The 22,703-nt window shown below is 41.9% G+C and overlaps 1 protein-coding gene across 2 annotated transcripts in view; it reads right to left on the reverse strand.

Moving 5' to 3' along the window:
• The window catches only part of RUSC2 (RUN and SH3 domain containing 2), an 81,278-nt gene extending 58,931 nt beyond the window's left edge, over positions 1-22,347 (reverse strand). For both annotated transcript variants that reach the window (XM_056546770.1, XM_056546761.1), the window contains exon 1: positions 22,170-22,347. The gene's annotated coding sequence lies outside the window, so the exon portion shown is untranslated. The remainder of the gene's footprint in view (positions 1-22,169) is intronic.
• Between the last annotated feature and the right edge of the window lie 356 nt (positions 22,348-22,703).

The raw sequence follows: 22,703 nt of genomic DNA on the forward strand, positions 1-22,703 counted from the left end.
CTAGAATTTCCTCTGTAGCATACAGCTGCTAAAAAGTCCTGGAAGGATTAAGATTTTTTTTTAATAGAAGTCATTTACAAATCTGTTTAACTTTCTGGCACCAGTTGATTTAGAAAAAAAAAAAAAGTTTTCCACCGGAGTACCCCTTTAAGGGCTCCCCAGTGTGTTAATACATGCTTACGGCCTCTTTACCTGCACACCCATAACAATTCTGCACAGTGCTTTTTCTATTTTGAGCCAGAATAATGACACTTTGGCTGTAGCACATACAAGTATTTATGAAGGGTAAAAAGTTGAGTTAATGAGAATATATATTTATTTATATATACAATAAAAGTATATATCAAACATAAAACCAAAAACATAGGTTCAGAACAAAATATAGGTTTCAAATGTGTGTCCCAACGCATTTCACCTAGTATATGAAGTTCATCAGGGTACTGCAGCCTGCGGCTGTCCAGATATGTTGGGAGTTGTAGTTTTGCCACAGCTGGGGCACCCTGGTTGGAAAACACTGCTTTAAGTCTATCAAGTGTGATACAGTCTGATACGTTATTGTATCTAAGCCTATCATTTGTCACACTATTGCCTGATTTTATTTCTTGTATCTAAGCTAATGTGTAATACTTACTATCTGCTGAGCTCGTATATCTAAGCCTATCATGTTTCATACTGTCTGATAAGTTCTTTTTAGAGATGAGCGAATTTACAGTAAATTCGATTCGTCACGAACTTCTCGGCTCGGCAGTTGATGACTTTTCCTGCATAAATTAGTTCAGCTTTCCGGTGCTCCGGTGGGCTGGAAAAGGTGGATACATTCCTAGGAAAGAGTCTCTTAGGACTGTATCCACCTTTTCCAGTCCACCGGAGCACCTGAAAGCTGAACTAATTTACGCAGGATAAGTTATCAACTGCCGAGCCGAGAAGTTCGTGACAAATTGAATTTACTGTAAGTTCGCTCATCTCTAGTTCTTTTATCTGAGCCTATATGTGATAGTATCTGCTGGTTTCTTGTATCTAATCTCATCATGTGCGATACTTACAATTTGCTGAGATCTTTTATCTAAGCCTATCATGTTGGATACAGTCTGATAAGTTCTTGTATCTGAGCCTTTGTGTGATACTGATTTCTTGTATCTAAGCTCATCATGTGTGACACTGCTAAGCTATTGTATCTAAGCCTTTCAAGTATGATACTTACTGTCTGCTGAGCACTGGTATCTAAGCCTATCACAGGTAATAAAGCCTGATACATTCTTGTATCTAAGCCTAGCAAGTATGATGCTTGTCTGCTGATCTCTTGTATCTAAGCCTATCATGTTGGATACAGTATGAGAAGTTCTTGTATCTAAGTCTATTATGTGTCACACTGTCCACTGATCTGCTGAGCTCTTTTTATCTGAGCCTATCATGTTGGATACAGTCTGAGAAGTTCTTGTATCTGAACCTGTTATGTTTGATACTGCCTGCTGATTTCTTGTATCTAAGCTTATCCTGTGTGAAACTGTCTGCTAAGTTCTTGTATCTAAACCTATCAAGTACGATACTTACCATATGCTAAGCTCTTGTATCTAAGCTTATAATGTTGGATACAGTCTGAGAAGTTCTTGTATCTGAACCTGTTATGTTTGATACTGCCTGCTGATTTCTTGTATCTAAGCTTATCCTGTGTAAAACTGTCTGCTAAGTTCTTGTATCTAAACCTATCAAGTATGATACTTACCATCTGCCGAGCTCTTGTATCTAAGCCTATCACATGTGATACAGTGTGATATTCATTGCATATCAATTAAAAGTCATGTTTTATTAGAGCTACGATACTGGTGACTTTGACTGCAGCCCCGGCTATGGTATACTAGCACTTCAAGTGCAAAGCAGTCACAGGCACATAATATAGACCAGTGTTTCCCAACTAGGGTGCCTCCAGCTGTTGCAAAACTACAACTCCCAACATGCCCGGACAGCCGCAGGCTGTCCGGGCATGTTGGGAGTTGTAGTTTTGCAACAGCTGGAGGCACCCCGGTTGGGGAACACTGATATAGACTATAAAATATACCACACAACACACAAGAATGGAAACAGACAGACCGGGGCACAAAATGTTCTAAAAAGGTTAAATACTTGAGACTTGTATTGCGTCTTATCAAAGAATTCCCATCCACAATCATCCTCTTAATGTCAAAAGGCACAACAGTTCATATGTGGAGAAAACGCGCAAAAACACAGCAAAAAGAACATCTTTGATTAGTTGTTACCAAAGCAATTCGACCACAACTGTTCAACGAGTCCACGAGTCCGAGGCATCACCATCTTACATAGTCACTCACCCGTCTTGGGGGCGAGAGCCCGGCTGATGTGCGACAAACATGACAAGTGGAAACAAACCGGAGCCCTGCGCCAAGAATAGATCATGACAACAGCCAACAGGAATCTTCTGTCTGACTAAACAACTGACTAGTGTGGGGGGGGGGGGGGGGGGGGGGATAAGGGGAGATTCCACAACCGGAGACCAAGGCTGGTAAATACAGGCTGGGTTCACACTACGTTTTTGCCATACTGTCTTCAATCCGTTTTTCTAAAGAAAAACCGTATGGCAAAAAAAAAACGGATGGAACAGTATGGAAAAAGTAAACCGTATGCGTTTTTAAACAGTATACTGTTTTTAAAAGTGCATACTGTTCCGTCCGTTTTTGTAGGAAAAAAACCCATACGTTTTTGAAAATTTTGTCCATTTTTAATGGGAGGGGTCTTGGGTGGGGACTTTAGGATTCAAATGCGCATGTGCAAAGTAAAAACGTATACGTTTTTCCCGTATGGAACCGTATACATGTGCGCTTCCCATTGACGTCCAAGTTAAAAAAAACGTATGTGGTTGCAGTACGGTTTTTAAACCGGAGACAAAATCGTGGTCAACCACGGTTTTCACTCCGGTTTAAAAACCGTAAAGCAACCACATACGTTTTTTTAACATGGACGTCCCCTGTGAACTGATGAGGTAATACATGCGGGATGGGCCCCCAGAATCAATTCCACTGGTGGACCCTCAGGACCCCAGTCTGACACTGACTACATGGTCAATAGGACCCCGAGGCAGATACATACATAGGAGAGAGGAGGCCCTACAGCAATAATCAAAATGGCCCTCCCATTATCATACCAACATTTAATATCCAAAATGCGGTATGTATATCGTAAAAATGCCCCTATATAAACTCAATTGCCAACCTACTTTTGGGTGGGTTTTGTGTAAACCTTGCCACCTTTGTGGGCCTACACATGTTTTCACCATCCAGTAGTTCAGAGGATGAGGCCAACAAGGGTTAGGCTGCTGATCTCTAAGAGCCACAGGACCAAGGGTGTACCAAGATAAATGGTACAACCCAAAAACTAGGTGAAAGGACAACTAGATTGGGGACCCTGCAGCCAAAGACCAAGACTGATCCATAGACTTAGATGAAATACTGAGCGTAGATGGAAGATACATCCATGGGAACTACTGTTTAAAAAATAGATGGGGGAAGACCCCAAGCAAGAGTTCAGGACTGATAAACACAGCTTAGGTTAAAGGGGTATTCCAGGAAAAACTTTTTTTTATTTTTTTATATCACCTGGCTCCAGAAAGTTAAACAGATTTGTAAATTACATCCATTAAAAAATCTTAATCCTTTTAATAATTATCAGCTGCTGAAGTTGAGTTGAGCACTTAGACAGAAAAGAACAACTCAACTTCAGCAGCTCATAAGTACTGAAAGGATTGACATATTTTTTTAATAGAAGTAATTTACAAATCTGTTTCCAACTCTCTGGAGCCAGTTGAGATATATATATATATATATATATATATATATATATATATAAATAATTTCCTGGATAACCCCTTTAAAGGGGTATTCCAGGAAAAAACTTTCTGGCTCCAAAAAGTTAAACAGATTTGTAAATTATTTCTATTAAAAAAATCTTAATCCTTCCAATAAATATCAGCTGCTGAAGTTGAGTTGTTGTTTTCTGTCTGGCAACAGTGCTCTCATCTGACATCTCTGCTTGTCTCGGGAATTGCACAGAGTAGAAGAGGTTTGCTATGGGGATATGCTTCTAAACTGGGCGGTTCCCGAGACAGGTGTCATCAGAGAGCACTTAGACAGAAAAGAACAACTCAACTTCAGCAGCTCATAAGTACTGAAAGGATTAAGATTTTTTTTTTATAGAAGTTATTTACAAATCTGTTTAACTTCCTGGAGCCAGTGGATATATAAAAAATTGATAACCCCTTTAAAGACGCTCAAATCAGGAGAACCTATTAGCATATAGCTACACCCTACCGACCAGAACTGAGAACAGAATACAGTGACCCCCCGACCTACGATGGCCCCGACATATGATGAAATCGACATACAATGCTTTTTTATGTCGGGGCCATCGCATTAAGTGCTATCCGGCAGCGCCAAATGCTTAAGCTGCTGCCGGATAGCAGCTTAATGTTCCCCATGTCGTGCGGTAAGTATTACTTACCCCTCCACGATGCTCCAGGGTGCCCTCCGGGTCCAGCTCTGGTCTTCCGGTGTATTCTCGGCCCTCTCCGATGACGTCAATACACTGCTGCGCACGTCATCCAATAGGAATGGCGTACGCAGCAGCATAATGACGTCGCTACGCAGGCCCAGTAAGGCCTTGTGGAAGAAAGCAGAGGACCGGAGAAGACAGCGGAGGACCAGAGAAGACAGAAGAGGACCGGAGAAGACAGAAGAGGACCGGAGAAGACAGCAGAGGACCGGAGAAGACAGAAGAGGACCGGAGAAGACAGAAGAGGACCGGAGAAGACAGAAGAGGACCGGAGAAGACAGCAGAGGACCGGAGAAGACAGCAGAGGTCCGGAGAAGACAGCAGAGGACCGGAGAAGACAGCGGAGAACCGGAGAAGACAGCGGAGGACCGGAGAAGACAGCGGAGGACCGGAGAAGACAGCAGAGGTCCGGAGAAGACAGCAGAGGTCCGGAGAAGACAGCGGAGGACCGGAGAAGACAGCAGAGGACCGGAGAAGACAGCGGAGGACCGGAGAAGACAGCGGAGGACCGGAGAAGACAGCAGAGGACCGGAGAAGACAGCAGAGGTCCGGAGAAGACAGCGGAGGACCGGAGAAGACAGCAGAGGACCGGAGAAGACAGCAGAGGACCGGAGAAGACAGCAGAGGTCCGGAGAAGACAGCGGAGGACCGGAGAAGACAGCAGAGGACCGGAGAAGACAGCGGAGGACCGGAGAAGACAGCGGAGGACCGGAGAAGACCAGGAGAGCCCAGCAGAGGACCGGAGATGACCAGGAGAGCCAAGCGGAGGCCGGGGTCACCATCGGGAGCGGCGGGGACAGGTGAGTACAGCTTCCTATACTTTACATTGCATGAATCCCTCAACATATGAGGGATTCGACAAACGATGGCTTGTTTGGAACGAATTACCATCGTATGTTGAGGGACCACTGTACAACCTAAGACTGGTGAATATCATACAAGACCAGAACATGTAGACAGTCCCTCGTGAGCTACTGACCCCGATAGAGACACGGTGATGACCACAAAGCTGGGTGACCAGGGAAAAGTAAGTGACCCACCTGAGCTATCGTCCAGGACATCTCACACAAGGTCTAGGCAGAGAGGAGCATCAAAGAGGAGCACGTGTATAAGCGATGAATGGTAGGAAACTAGTCAAGCAATGGGACAACAATCTGGCACAGCAGGCGCCTGTCTACTATATAATACAGGTAAACACGTAAGTCATTATGTGACTCATTACAGCCCGACCAGTCACCCGTACAGCTATGTCAGCTATTATAACACAAGCCAATAGTTATGCAATTCATAGTTCAACAAACAGATACATTAAACAATTATTTGCATGAAAAATACAGATATCCAAAGAAAGCTCTGTGCAGACCCTGAACAAGCAGGGAGTGCTCAGGACCCAGAATGTGGTTGTAAGTACATCTCAGGCCATAACCTTTAGGTTATGGCCTGAGATGTACTTACAACCACATTCTGGGTCCTGAACACTCCCTGCTTGTTCAGGGTCAGCCCAAAATGTTCCCCTAAATGATATTGGGATTGGGGATACTGGACCCAATCTAGATAGTAATAACTGCGACCACAGACGAAGCTCTCACATTTATCTCCCATTTATAACATATCTTTGTTTTTATCGATAATTCAATAACAGACTGAACAACTGGGATCGCTATTCATTTAAAGACATTCATTTTAATTTAACAGATTTTTTCCATTGACTGAACTGTGGGTTTATTGTATTTGGTGTCTCCACCAATGAATAAAGAATAAAACTCTCCAGAGTCCTTAAACTATTGAACTGTCAGACACATATCCCGTACAGAGGATAAACTTTCCTCTATTTCTTAGAGCTGCCCAAGGTCCAATGCAACAGAAAATTGAAAAAAAAATTATATATATATATAGAATACATATAGTTTTACATTGATTTTTATATTCTCTTTACTCTGAGAGCCATCCACTGCAACTGACCCTATCCAGTAGTGTAATTGAAAGAATGAATGGGGCCATGTATCGTGAGATTTTGAGTGAAAACCTCCTTCCATCAGCAAGGGCATTGAATATGAAACGTGGCTGGGTCTTTCAGCAGGATCCCAAACACACTGCAATGAAGCAGTGGCTTCGTAAGAAGCATTTCAAGGTTCTGGAGTGGCCTAGCCAGTCTCCAGATCTCAAGCCCACAGAAAACCTTTGGAGGGAGTTAAAAGTCCGTGTTGCCCAGCAACAGCCCCAAAACATCACTGCTCTAGAGGAGATCTGCATGGAAGAATGGGCCAAAATACCAGCAACAGTGTGTGAAAACCTTGTGAAGTCTTACAGAAAACATATAAGGATATATAACAGAGTATTAAGACGAATGTTGACCAAATACTTATTTTCTACCATAATTTGCAAATAAATTCTTAAAAAATCAGACAATGTGAATTTATGGATTTTTTTTCTCATTATGTCTCTCATAGTTGAGGTATACCTATGAGGAATCATTTTTAAGTGGGAGAACTTGCACAATTGGTGGCTGACTAAATACTTTTTTGCCCCACTGTGTGTATATATATATATATGTGGTGTCCTGGTACCGTATTATATAAGTTACCTGTATAGAGGTCCCCATAGTCAGAGTTCCTAGGACGTCGGGGTCCCTCTTTTGTAGCTTTCCCCTTGTCACCTCTCACTTAGTCGATGACTATATAGCAGTTCAATTTAATATTAGTATAAGTATATAAATGTATATATTTAGTTATCTACCTGTTCGGAGTGTAGCAGGACCTGCGGGTCACGTGAATAGGTTAGAACTCTATAGTTTTGCTACAGGACCTTTGGAGGTTCCCGTGACGTGTTCACCCACAATGCACTGTAACGGTGAGTGACAGTCGTTACGGACCAATCCAAAACGGCCAGCCCCTGCCCATATAAGGGATCCGCGCCATCTTGATCCCTCTCTTGTGTTGCTGACTCTGGAAGAGGCAGGACCTCTGCAGCTTACAAGACGATTTACTAGGCCAAAGCCTTGCGGCCTAGGCCTATAGCATAGCGGAAAGACTAAGCAATTCCCCGCTACTCATCGCAAGATCACTGGACCTAATTACTCCCCTAAATCCAACGGATCTCTGCTATACAATCCTTCAGAAGCTAAATTGGGCTTATCTGATCCAAACCGACTGTCAATCGCTGCTCAAGCTATATGTAAAGAGACTCTGTTATCTGGACTGTTACTGTTACTACATGTACAGAAACTCCTCAGTAAAAGTTCCTGCAAGTTTTCAGTTAACAGCGGTTGTGGACAATCCTTTATTTCTGCATCACCTATCGCTCTTGGGAAGGGTGGCAATAGGCCTATCACGAACACAGAATTTAACCCTCACCCTGGCGTCACGAGTGACAAGGGTTAACAGCGCCCTTAACTATCCTGAACAGCAACACCCTAAACACCCTACACTCCCACAAGACAGCATCCTCTCGTCTGCCACCACATATATATATAGATATATACATAATTAAAAATAATAAATAATAATAATAATAAATGGTTGTATATATAATTAAGGGTACAGATACTTTGTTATAGGTTTATATTGTCCATATGGCAGTCAGCCCATTAGTTGTCTTTCGGACAAGTAAAATAATCATAAGTAACACAAAAGTATTTAGCATATGCAGCATATGCAGCATTTATGCAGCATTTAACAAGTCCCGAGTATGTGGCGGTTGGTAATGAAATTGGAGCTGGACTTTGGTGAGGTTGGTGGTTACCGTCTTTGCCTGTTTTGTTTTATTTTTTGCTGAGTTTGCGTTACTTTAATCAACATATTAAGCTTTGTTTACCTGGAACAATCCAACATATAATATTACCCAAATTTTGTACACATTTAGCAGAGAAAAACATTATCCTGGGGCCACATTAGAGGTCCCGGAATACATTGCTGATGTCTGATATCACCCAGGGTGGAGTGCAGCGATAATCATCTTACCATACACCAGGGATGAAATATTCATCAGATACATGAGACTGGTCTGATCATGTGACCCTGGCTGGGCCTCAGAAATACAGGCAATGGGGGCTACAGAGGGTTAATTCAAAGAGGCTCATTCAGAGAGAGTTAGAGGGGGATACGGAGGAGAAATCCAAGACCAGACACGATACTTAGATAGATAGATAGATAGATATGAGATAGATAGATAGATAGATAGATATGAGATAGATAGATAGATATGAGATAGATAGATAGATATGAGATAGATAGATAGATATGAGATAGATAGATATGAGATAGATATGAGATAGATATGAGATAGATAGATAGATGAGATAGATAGAGATGAGATAGATAGATGAGATAGATAGATATGAGATAGATAGATATGAGATTGATAGATGATAGATAGATAGATAGATAGATATGAGATAGATAGATAGATATGAGATATAGATAGATAGATATGAGATAGATAAATATGAGATAGATAGATATGAGATTGATAGATAGATATGAGATAGATAGATATGAGATTGATAGATGATAGATAGATGGATAGATAGATATGAGATAGATAGATAGATAGATATGAGATAGATAGATAGATAGATAGAAATGAGATAGATAAATATGAAATAGATGGATAGATAGATATATAGATAGATATGAGATAGATAAATATGAGATAGATATAGATAGATAGATATGAGATAGATAGATATTAAATAGCTAGATAGATAGATATAGATAGATATGAGATAGATAGGAGATAGATAGATATGAGATAGATAGATATGAGATTGATAGATATGAGTTAGATAGATCGATATGAGATAGATAGATAGATATAGATAGATAGATATGAGATTGATAGATATGAGATAGATAGATATGAGATAGATAGATAGATATGAGATAGATATGAGATAGATATGAGATAGATAGATATGAGATAGATATGAGATAGATATAGATAGATAGATATGAGATAGATAGATAGATATTAAATAGCTAGATAGATAGATATAGATAGATATGAGATAGATAGATATGAGATAGATAGATATGAGATTGATAGATATGAGATAGATAGATAGATAGAGATAGATAGATATGAGATAGATATGAGATAGATAGATATGAGATAGATATGAGATAGATATGAGATAGATAGATATGAGATAGATATGAGATAGATATAGATAGATAGATATGAGATAGATAGATAGATATTAAATAGCTAGATAGATAGATATAGATAGATATGAGATAGATAGATATGAGATAGATAGATATGAGATTGATAGATAGATAGATATGAGATAGATAGATAGATATGAGATAGATAGATATGAGATAGATATGAGATAGATATGAGATAGATAGATAGATGAGATAGATAGAGATGAGATAGATAGATGAGATAGATAGATATGAGATAGATAGATATGAGATTGATAGATGATAGATAGATAGATAGATAGATATGAGATAGATAGATAGATAGATATGAGATATAGATAGATAGATATGAGATAGATAAATATGAGATAGATAGATATGAGATTGATAGATAGATATGAGATAGATAGATATGAGATTGATAGATGATAGATAGATGGATAGATAGATATGAGATAGATAGATAGATAGATATGAGATAGATAGATAGATAGATAGATAGAAATGAGATAGATAAATATGAAATAGATGGATAGATAGATATATAGATAGATATGAGATAGATAAATATGAGATAGATATAGATAGATAGATATGAGATAGATAGATATTAAATAGCTAGATAGATAGATATAGATAGATATGAGATAGATAGGAGATAGATAGATATGAGATAGATAGATATGAGATTGATAGATATGAGTTAGATAGATCGATATGAGATAGATAGATAGATATAGATAGATAGATATGAGATAGATAGATATGAGATAGATAGATAGATATGAGATAGATAGATAGATAGATAGAAATGAGATAGATAAATATGAAATAGATGGATAGATAGATATATAGATAGATATGAGATAGATAAATATGAGATAGATATAGATAGATAGATATGAGATAGATAGATATTAAATAGCTAGATAGATAGATATAGATAGATATGAGATAGATAGGAGATAGATAGATATGAGATAGATAGATATGAGATTGATAGATATGAGTTAGATAGATCGATATGAGATAGATAGATAGATAGATATAGATAGATAGATATGAGATTGATAGATATGAGATAGATAGATATGAGATAGATAGATAGATATGAGATAGATATGAGATAGATATGAGATAGATAGATATGAGATAGATATGAGATAGATATAGATAGATAGATATGAGATAGATAGATAGATATTAAATAGCTAGATAGATAGATATAGATAGATATGAGATAGATAGATATGAGATAGATAGATATGAGATTGATAGATATGAGATAGATAGATAGATAGATAGAGATAGATAGATATGAGATAGATATGAGATAGATAGATATGAGATAGATAGGAGATAGATAGATATAGATAGATAGATATGAGATTGATAGATATTAGATTGATAGATATGAGATAGATAGATATGAGATAGATAGATAGATTGATATGAGATAGATATGAGATAGAAAGAAAGAGAGATATGAGATAGATAGATATGTGATGTCCCAGTACAGGACATGGTTCTGCACTACCCTTAGGCCCTGTCAGGTTGATTCCCTCAGTGACCTGGGGTCCCCCCTGCAGTGTCTCCCCTGCTGTTTTTATAAGTGTCATTATTCATAATGAGATTGTAGTCATTGTCCTAATGTATAGTTAGTATAAAGGACCTGTGTGATGCTGCAAGATGTTGTCTAAAGGACCTGTGAGATGTCACATGTTATGTTTATGTTATCACATGTTACCCAGAGAGCACCAGCTTAACCTATGACCCGCAGCCATTACAATTCTCTCTCTTAGCTCTTATGCTCCCTGCTGAGGACCAGCAACCACCAGAGATCTCAGTGCTAGTGTCCAGCACCCGGAAGGCCGCAAAGCTACAGTCATTCCAGTAAGTCAAATCTATGTCTGCTGTCACTACTGCCTATAGTCATGTCCAGCCTAAAGTCAAGCCTCAAGATAATTATCTAAAGTTTATTACAAGTCTAATTGGTCCCAGCAAGCTGCAAGGTCCTTCTGTGTTCCTGGCCACCTCTCTTAGAATCTGGCCTAGCTGTGAAAATAATTCCATCTATCTATACTCAGTAAAGCCTTCATTAAACCATAACTGGTTGTGGACTCTCCTTTCACTACCTAGCCATTGGAATAGCAGCGATACCGTTCATGTGGTTCCGGTACCCAAAAACCACTCTGGCGTCACGAACACTAGGGGTTAATAACACCTTGCCCCGAGGGTTAATACCATCTGCCCCATCCACCTACACCACTACACCCCGTGGTCCGCCATCACCGTGGTCACCACAGATATATGTTGATAGATGTGAGATAGGCCGGGTGCGCTGAGCAGCAACACACAAGGATCCACATACCTACAGCCATATACCCACTGCACAAACAGGCGTACCACCACATACATACATCCGTATACCCACATATATCAACTGCACAAAACAGGCGTACCACCACATACATACACCCGTATACCCACATATATCCACTGCACAAACAGGCGTACCACCACATACATACATCCGTATACCCACATATACCCACTGCACAAACAGGCGTACCACCACATACATACATCCGTATACCCACATATATCCACTGCACAAAACAGGCGTACCACCACATACATACACCTGTATACCCACATATATCCACTGCACAAACAGGCGTACCACCACATACATACATCCGTATACCCACATATATCCACTGCACAAACAGGCGTACCACCACATACATACATCCGTATACCCACATATATCCACTGCACAAACAGGCGTACCACCACATACATACATCCGTATACCACATATATATACAGCACAAACAGGCGTACCACCACATACATACATCCGTATACCACATATATCCACTGCACAAACAGGCGTACCACCACATACATACATCCGTATACCACATATATCCACTGCACAAACAGGCGTACCACCACATACATACATCCGTATACCCACATATATATACAGCACAAACAGGCGTACCACCACATACATACATCAGTATACCCACATATATCAACTGCACAAAACAGGCGTACCACCACATACATACACCCGTATACCCACATATATCCACTGCACAAAACAGGCGTACCACCACATACATACATCCGTATACACACATATATCCACTCCACAAACAGGCGTACCACCACATACATACATCCGTATACCCACATATATATACAGCACAAACAGGCGTACCACCACATACATACATCAGTATACCCACATATATCAACTGCACAAAACAGGCGTACTACCACACACATAAATCCGTATACCCACATATATCTACAGCACAAGCAGGCGTACCACCACATACATACATCCGTATACCCACATATATCAACTGCACAAAACAGGCGTACCACCACATACATACACCCGTATACCCACATATATCCACTGCACAAACAGGCGTACTACCACACACATACATCCGTATACCCACATATATCCACTGCACAAACAGGCGTACTACCACACACATACATCCGTATACCCACATATATCTACAGCACAAGCAGGCGTACCACCACATACATACATCCGTATACCCACATATATCTACAGCACAAGCAGGCGTACCACCACATACATACATCCGTATACCCACATATATCAACTGCACAAAACAGGCGTACCACCACATACATACACCCGTATACCCACATATATCCACTGCACAAACAGGCGTACTACCACACACATACATCCGTATACCCACATATATCTACAGCACAAGCAGGCGTACCACCACATACATACATCCGTATACCCACATATATCTACAGCACAAGCAGGCGTACCACCACATACATACATCCGTATACCCACATATATCCACTGCACAAACAGGCGTACTACCACACACATACATCCGTATACCCACATATATCTACAGCACAAGCAGGCGTACCACCACATACATACATCCGTATACCCACATATATCTACAGCACAAGCAGGCGTACCACCACATACATACATCCGTATACCCACATATATCTACAGCACAAGCAGGCGTACCACCACATACATACATCCGTATACCCACATATATCTACAGCACAAGCAGGCGTACCACCACATACATACATCCGTATACCCACATATATCCACTGCACAAACAGGCGTACTACCACACACATACATCCGTATACCCACATATATCTACAGCACAAGCAGGCGTACCACCACATACATACATCCGTATACCCACATATATCTACAGCACAAGCAGGCGTACCACCACATACATACATCCGTATACCCACATATATATACAGCACAAACAGGCGTACCACCACATACATACATCCGTATACCCACATATATCTACAGCACAAGCAGGCGTACCACCACATACATACATCCGTATACCCACATATATCCACTGCACAAGCAGGCGTACCACCACATACATACATCTGTATACCCACATATATCTACAGCACAAGCAGGCGTACCACCACATACATACATCCGTATACCCACATATATCTACAGCACAAGCAGGCGTACCACCACATACATACATCCGTATACCCACATATATATACAGCACAAACAGGCGTACCACCACATACATACATCCGTATACCCACATATATCTACAGCACAAGCAGGCGTACCACCACATACATACATCCGTATACCCACATATATCCACTGCACAAACAGGCGTACCACCACATACATACATCTGTATACCCACATATATCTACAGCACAAACAGGCGTACCACCACATACATACATCTGTATACCCACATATATCCACTGCACAAACAGGCGTACCACCACATACATACATCCGTATACCCACATATATCTACAGCACAAGCAGGCGTACCACCACATACATACACCCGTATACCCACATATATCCACTGCACAAACAGGCGTACCACCACATACATACATCCATATACACACATATATCTACAGCACAAACAGGCGTACCACCACATACATACATCCGTATACCCACATATATCCACTGCACAAACAGGTGTACCACCACATACATACATCCGTATACCCACATATATCCACTGCACAAACAGGTGTACCACCACATACATACACCCGTATACCCACATATATCCACTGCACAAACAGGCGTACCACCACATACATACACCCGTATACCCACATACATCTACAGCACAAACAGGCGTACCACCACATACATACATCCGTATACACACATATATCTACAGCACAATCAGGCGTACCACCACATACATACATCCGTATACCCACATATATCTACAGCACAATCAGGCGTACCACCACATACATACATCCGTATACCCACATATATCCACTGCACAAACAGGCGTACCACCACATACATACATCCGTATATCCACATATATATACAGCACAAGCAGGCGTACCACCACATATATACATCCATATACCCACATATATCCACTGCACAAACAGGCGTACCACCACATACATACATCCGTATACCCACATATATATACAGCACAAACAGGCGTACCACCACATACATACATCAGTATACCCACATATATCAACTGCACAAAACAGGCGTACCACCACATACATACACCCGTATACCCACATATATCCACTGCACAAAACAGGCGTACCACCACATACATACATCCGTATACACACATATATCCACTCCACAAACAGGCGTACCACCACATACATACATCCGTATACCCACATATATATACAGCACAAACAGGCGTACCACCACATACATACATCAGTATACCCACATATATCAACTGCACAAAACAGGCGTACTACCACACACATAAATCCGTATACCCACATATATCTACAGCACAAGCAGGCGTACCACCACATACATACATCCGTATACCCACATATATCAACTGCACAAAACAGGCGTACCACCACATACATACACCCGTATACCCACATATATCCACTGCACAAACAGGCGTACTACCACACACATACATCCGTATACCCACATATATCCACTGCACAAACAGGCGTACTACCACACACATACATCCGTATACCCACATATATCTACAGCACAAGCAGGCGTACCACCACATACATACATCCGTATACCCACATATATCTACAGCACAAGCAGGCGTACCACCACATACATACATCCGTATACCCACATATATCAACTGCACAAAACAGGCGTACCACCACATACATACACCCGTATACCCACATATATCCACTGCACAAACAGGCGTACTACCACACACATACATCCGTATACCCACATATATCTACAGCACAAGCAGGCGTACCACCACATACATACATCCGTATACCCACATATATCTACAGCACAAGCAGGCGTACCACCACATACATACATCCGTATACCCACATATATCCACTGCACAAACAGGCGTACTACCACACACATACATCCGTATACCCACATATATCTACAGCACAAGCAGGCGTACCACCACATACATACATCCGTATACCCACATATATCTACAGCACAAGCAGGCGTACCACCACATACATACATCCGTATACCCACATATATCTACAGCACAAGCAGGCGTACCACCACATACATACATCCGTATACCCACATATATCTACAGCACAAGCAGGCGTACCACCACATACATACATCCGTATACCCACATATATCCACTGCACAAACAGGCGTACTACCACACACATACATCCGTATACCCACATATATCTACAGCACAAGCAGGCGTACCACCACATACATACATCCGTATACCCACATATATCTACAGCACAAGCAGGCGTACCACCACATACATACATCCGTATACCCACATATATATACAGCACAAACAGGCGTACCACCACATACATACATCCGTATACCCACATATATCTACAGCACAAGCAGGCGTACCACCACATACATACATCCGTATACCCACATATATCCACTGCACAAGCAGGCGTACCACCACATACATACATCCGTATACCCACATATATCCACTGCACAAACAGGCGTACCACCACATACATACATCTGTATACCCACATATATCTACAGCACAAACAGGCGTACCACCACATACATACATCTGTATACCCACATATATCCACTGCACAAACAGGCGTACCACCACATACATACATCCGTATACCCACATATATCTACAGCACAAGCAGGCGTACCACCACATACATACACCCGTATACCCACATATATCCACTGCACAAACAGGCGTACCACCACATACATACATCCATATACACACATATATCTACAGCACAAACAGGCGTACCACCACATACATACATCCGTATACCCACATATATCCACTGCACAAACAGGTGTACCACCACATACATACATCCGTATACCCACATATATCCACTGCACAAACAGGTGTACCACCACATACATACACCCGTATACCCACATATATCCACTGCACAAACAGGCGTACCACCACATACATACACCCGTATACCCACATACATCTACAGCACAAACAGGCGTACCACCACATACATACATCCGTATACACACATATATCTACAGCACAATCAGGCGTACCACCACATACATACATCCGTATACCCACATATATCTACAGCACAATCAGGCGTACCACCACATACATACATCCGTATACCCACATATATCCACTGCACAAACAGGCGTACCACCACATACATACATCCGTATATCCACATATATATACAGCACAAGCAGGCGTACCACCACATATATACATCCATATACCCACATATATCCACTGCACAAACAGGCGTACCACCACATACATACATCCGTATACCCACATATATCTACAGCACAAGCAGGCGTACCACCACATACATACATCCGTATACCCACATATATCCACTGCACAAACAGGCGTACCACCACATACATACATCCGTATACCCACATATATCCACTGCACAAACAGGCGTACCACCACATACATACATCCGTATACCCACATATATCTACAGCACAAACAGGCATACCACCACATACATACATCCGTATACCCACATATATCCACTGCACAAACAGGCGTACCACCACATACATACATCCGTATACCCACATATATCCACTGCACAAACAGGCGTACCACCACATACATACATCCGTATACCCACATATATATACAGCACAATCAGGCGTACCACCACATACATACATCCGTATACCCACATATACATACAGCACAAACAGGCGTACCACCACATACATACGTCCGTATACCCACATATATATACAGCACAATCAGGCGTACCACCACATACATACATCCGTATACCCACATATATCTACAGCACAAACAGGCGTACCACCACATACATACATCCGTATACCCACATATACATACAGCACAAACAGGCGTACCACCACATACATACATCCGTATACCCACATATATATACAGCACAAACAGGCGTACCACCACATACATACATCCGTATATCCAAATATATCCACTGCACAAACAGGCGTACCACCACATACATACATCCGTATACCCAAATATATCCACTGCACAAACAGGCGTACCACCACATACATACATCCGTATACCCACATATATCCACTGCACAAACAGGCGTACCACCACATACATACATCCGTATACCCACATATATCCACTGCACAAGCAGGCGTACCACCACATACATACATCCGTATACCCACATATATCTACAGCACAAACAGGTGTACCACCACATACATACATCCGTATACACACATATATCCACTCCACAAACAGGCGTACCACCACATACATCCATCCGTATACCCACATATATCCACAGCACAATCAGGCGTACCACAACATACATACATCCGTATACCCACATATATATACAGCACAAACAGGCGTACCACAACATACATACATCCGTATACCCACATATATCTACAGCACAAACAGGCGTACTACCACACACATACATCCGTATACCCACATATATCTACAGCACAAACAGGCGTACCACCACATACATACATCCGTATACCCACATATATATACAGCACAATCAGGCGTACCACCACATACATACATCCGTATACACACATATATCCACTCCACAAACAGGCGTACCACCACATACATACATCCGTATACCCACATATATATACAGCACAATCAGGCGTACCACCACATACATACATCCGTATACCCACATATATCCACTGCACAAACAGGCGTACCACCACATACATACATCCGTATACCCACATATATATACAGCACAAACAGGCGTACCACCACATACATGCATCCGTATACCCACATATATCCACTGCACAAACAGGCGTACCACCACATACATACATCCGTATACACACATATATCCACAGCACAATCAGGCGTACCACCACATACATACATCCGTATACCCACATATATATACAGCACAAACAGGCGTACTACCACACACATACATCCGTATACCCACATATATCTACAGCACAAGCAGGCGTACCACCACATACATACATCCGTATACCCACATATATCTACAGCACAAGCAGGCGTACCACCACATACATACATCCGTATACCCACATATATCCACTTCACAAACAGGCGTACCACCACATACATACATCTGTATACCCACATATATCTACAGCACAATCAGGCGTACCACCACATACATACATCCGTATACCCACATATATCCACTGCACAAACAGGTGTACCACCACATACATACATCCGTATACCCACATATATCCACTGCACAAACAGGCGTACCACCACATACATACATCCATATACACACATATATCTACAGCACAAACAGGCGTACCACCACATACATACATCTGTATACCCACATATATCTACAGCACAAACAGGCGTACCACCACATATATATACATCCGTATACCCACATATATCTACAGCACAAACAGGCGTACCACCACATACATACAGCCATATACCCACATATATATACAGCACAAACAGGCGTACCACCACATACATACATCCATATACCCACATATATATCTCCAGCACAATCAGACGTACCACCACATACATACATCCGTATACCCACATATATATACAGCACAAACAGGCATACCACCACATACATACATCCGTATACCCACATATATCTACAGCACAATCAGGCGTACCACCACATACATACATCCGTATACCCACATATATATACAGCACAAACAGGTGTACCACCACATGCATACATCCGTATACCCACATATATATACAGCACAAACAGGCGTACCACCACATGCATACATCCGTATACCCACATATATATACAGCACAAACAGGCGTACCACCACATACATACATCCGTATACCCACATATATATACAGCACAATCAGGCGTACCACCACATACCTACATCCGTATACCCACATATATATACAGCACAAACAGGCGTACCACCACATACATACGTCCATATACCCACATATATCTACAGCACAATCAGGCGTACCACCACATACATACATCCGTATACCAACATATATATACAGCACAAACAGGCGTACCACCACATACATACATCCATATACACACATATATCTACAGCACAAACAGGTGTACCACCACATACATACATCCATATACACACATATATCTACAGCACAATCAGGCGTACCACCACATACATACATCCGTATACCCACATATATCTACAGCACAAACAGGCGTACCACCACATACATACATCCGTATACCCACATATATCTACAGCACAAGCAGGCGTACCACCACATACATACATCCGTATACCCACATATATCTACAGCACAAGCAGGCGTACCACCACATACATACATCCGTATACCCACATATATCTACAGCACAAACAGGCGTACCACCACATACATACATCCGTATACCCACATATATCCACTGCACAAACAGGCGTACCACCACATACATACATCCGTATGCCCACATATACATACAGCACAAACAGGCGTACCACCACATACATACATCCGTATACCCACATATATCCACTGCACAAACAGGCGTACCACCACATACATACATCCGCATACCCACATATATATATATACAGCACAAACAGGCGTACCACCACATACATACATCCGTATACCCACATATATCCACTGCACAAACAGGCGTACCACCACATACATACATCCGTATACCCACATATATCCACTGCACAAACAGGCGTACCACCACATACATACATCCGTATACCCACATATATCTACAGCACAAGCAGGCGTACCACCACATACATACATCCGTATACCCACATATATATACAGCACAAACAGGCGTACCACCACATACATACATCCGTATACCCACATATATATACAGCACAAACAGGCGTACCACCACATACATACATCCGTATACCCACATATATCTACAGCACAATCAGGCGTACCACCACATACATACATCCGTATACCCACATATATATACAGCACAAACAGGTGTACCACCACATACATGCATCCGTATACCCACATATATATACAGCACAATCAGGCGTACCACCACATACATACATCCGTATACCCACATATATCCACTCCACAAACAGGTGTACCACCACATACATACATCCGTATACCCACATATATCCACTGCACAAACAGGCGTACCACCACATACATACATCCGTATACCCACATATATCCACTGCACAAACAGGCGTACCACCACATACATACATCCGTATACCCACATATATATACAGCACAAACAGGCGTACCACCACATACATACATCCGTATACCCACATATACATACAGCACAATCAGGCGTACCACCACATACATACATCCGTATACCCACATATACATACAGCACAATCAGGCGTACCACCACATACATACATCCGTATACCCACATATATCTACAGCACAAGCAGGCGTACCACCACATACATACATCCGTATACCCACATATATATACAGCACAATCAGGCGTACCACCACATACATACATCCGTATACCCACATATATCTACAGCACAATCAGGCGTACCACCACATACATACATCCGTATACCCACATATATATACAGCACAAACAGGTGTACCACCACATACATACATCCGTATACCCACATATATCTACAGCACAATCAGGCGTACCACCACATACATACATCCGTATACCCACATATATCTACAGCACAATCAGGCGTACCACCACATACAAACTGCAGGCGTAGATCCATTTCGCCGCTGCACAAGGTGACACAGACAGAGGCAGCGGCGTTGCACATAATTGCACACGCACAATGGAGACTGACACACACACACCCAGCGCAGCCCTGAATGAGCCTATTATGAGGATGATGACAGCCGAGCCATACACCGCTGCCTGGATACAGGGGACACAAGGGGGATAGAGAGACAACACCTAGACCACCATCCCACCACCGCCACCACTCACCCAGCACACAGCTCTGCTCTTCCTAACATGGCTCCTTGTATGTGTGCATCACATTCCTGGCAGCGTTCTCGCCATCCCACCATCACAGCCCCTGCCAGTGCAGCTGGGCTGACGTCAGCACTGCCTCTGCCCAGAGAGAGAGGCACCACTCAATGGAGAATCTGCAAGGTAGCAGGGATGCAGAGGCACAGGATAGGCGGAGGAGGAGGAGGATGGAGGAAGGGTGGGAAGAAGAGGCTGGATTAACCCCTTCCAAGACAGCTCTGCATGCCCATGTCATGGCTACCCAACGCCGACTCTTACATAAGGACCACCTCATGGCCAGCTGCTATTTAGATTGTATTCTGAACACAATGGAGATTAGTATTTCTCAACAGTGTGTCTCCAGCTGTTGCTGAACTACAACTCCCACCATGCCCGGACAGCCGAAGGCTGTCCGGGCATTCTGGGAGTTGTAGTTTTGCAACAGCTGGAGGCACCCTGATTGGAAAACACTATCCTCAGCAATCACTAATGTAAGCCAAAGGCTGTGCG

This window comes from Hyla sarda, chromosome 1, assembly GCF_029499605.1.
Source record: "Hyla sarda isolate aHylSar1 chromosome 1, aHylSar1.hap1, whole genome shotgun sequence".
NCBI lineage: Eukaryota > Metazoa > Chordata > Amphibia > Anura > Hylidae > Hyla > Hyla sarda.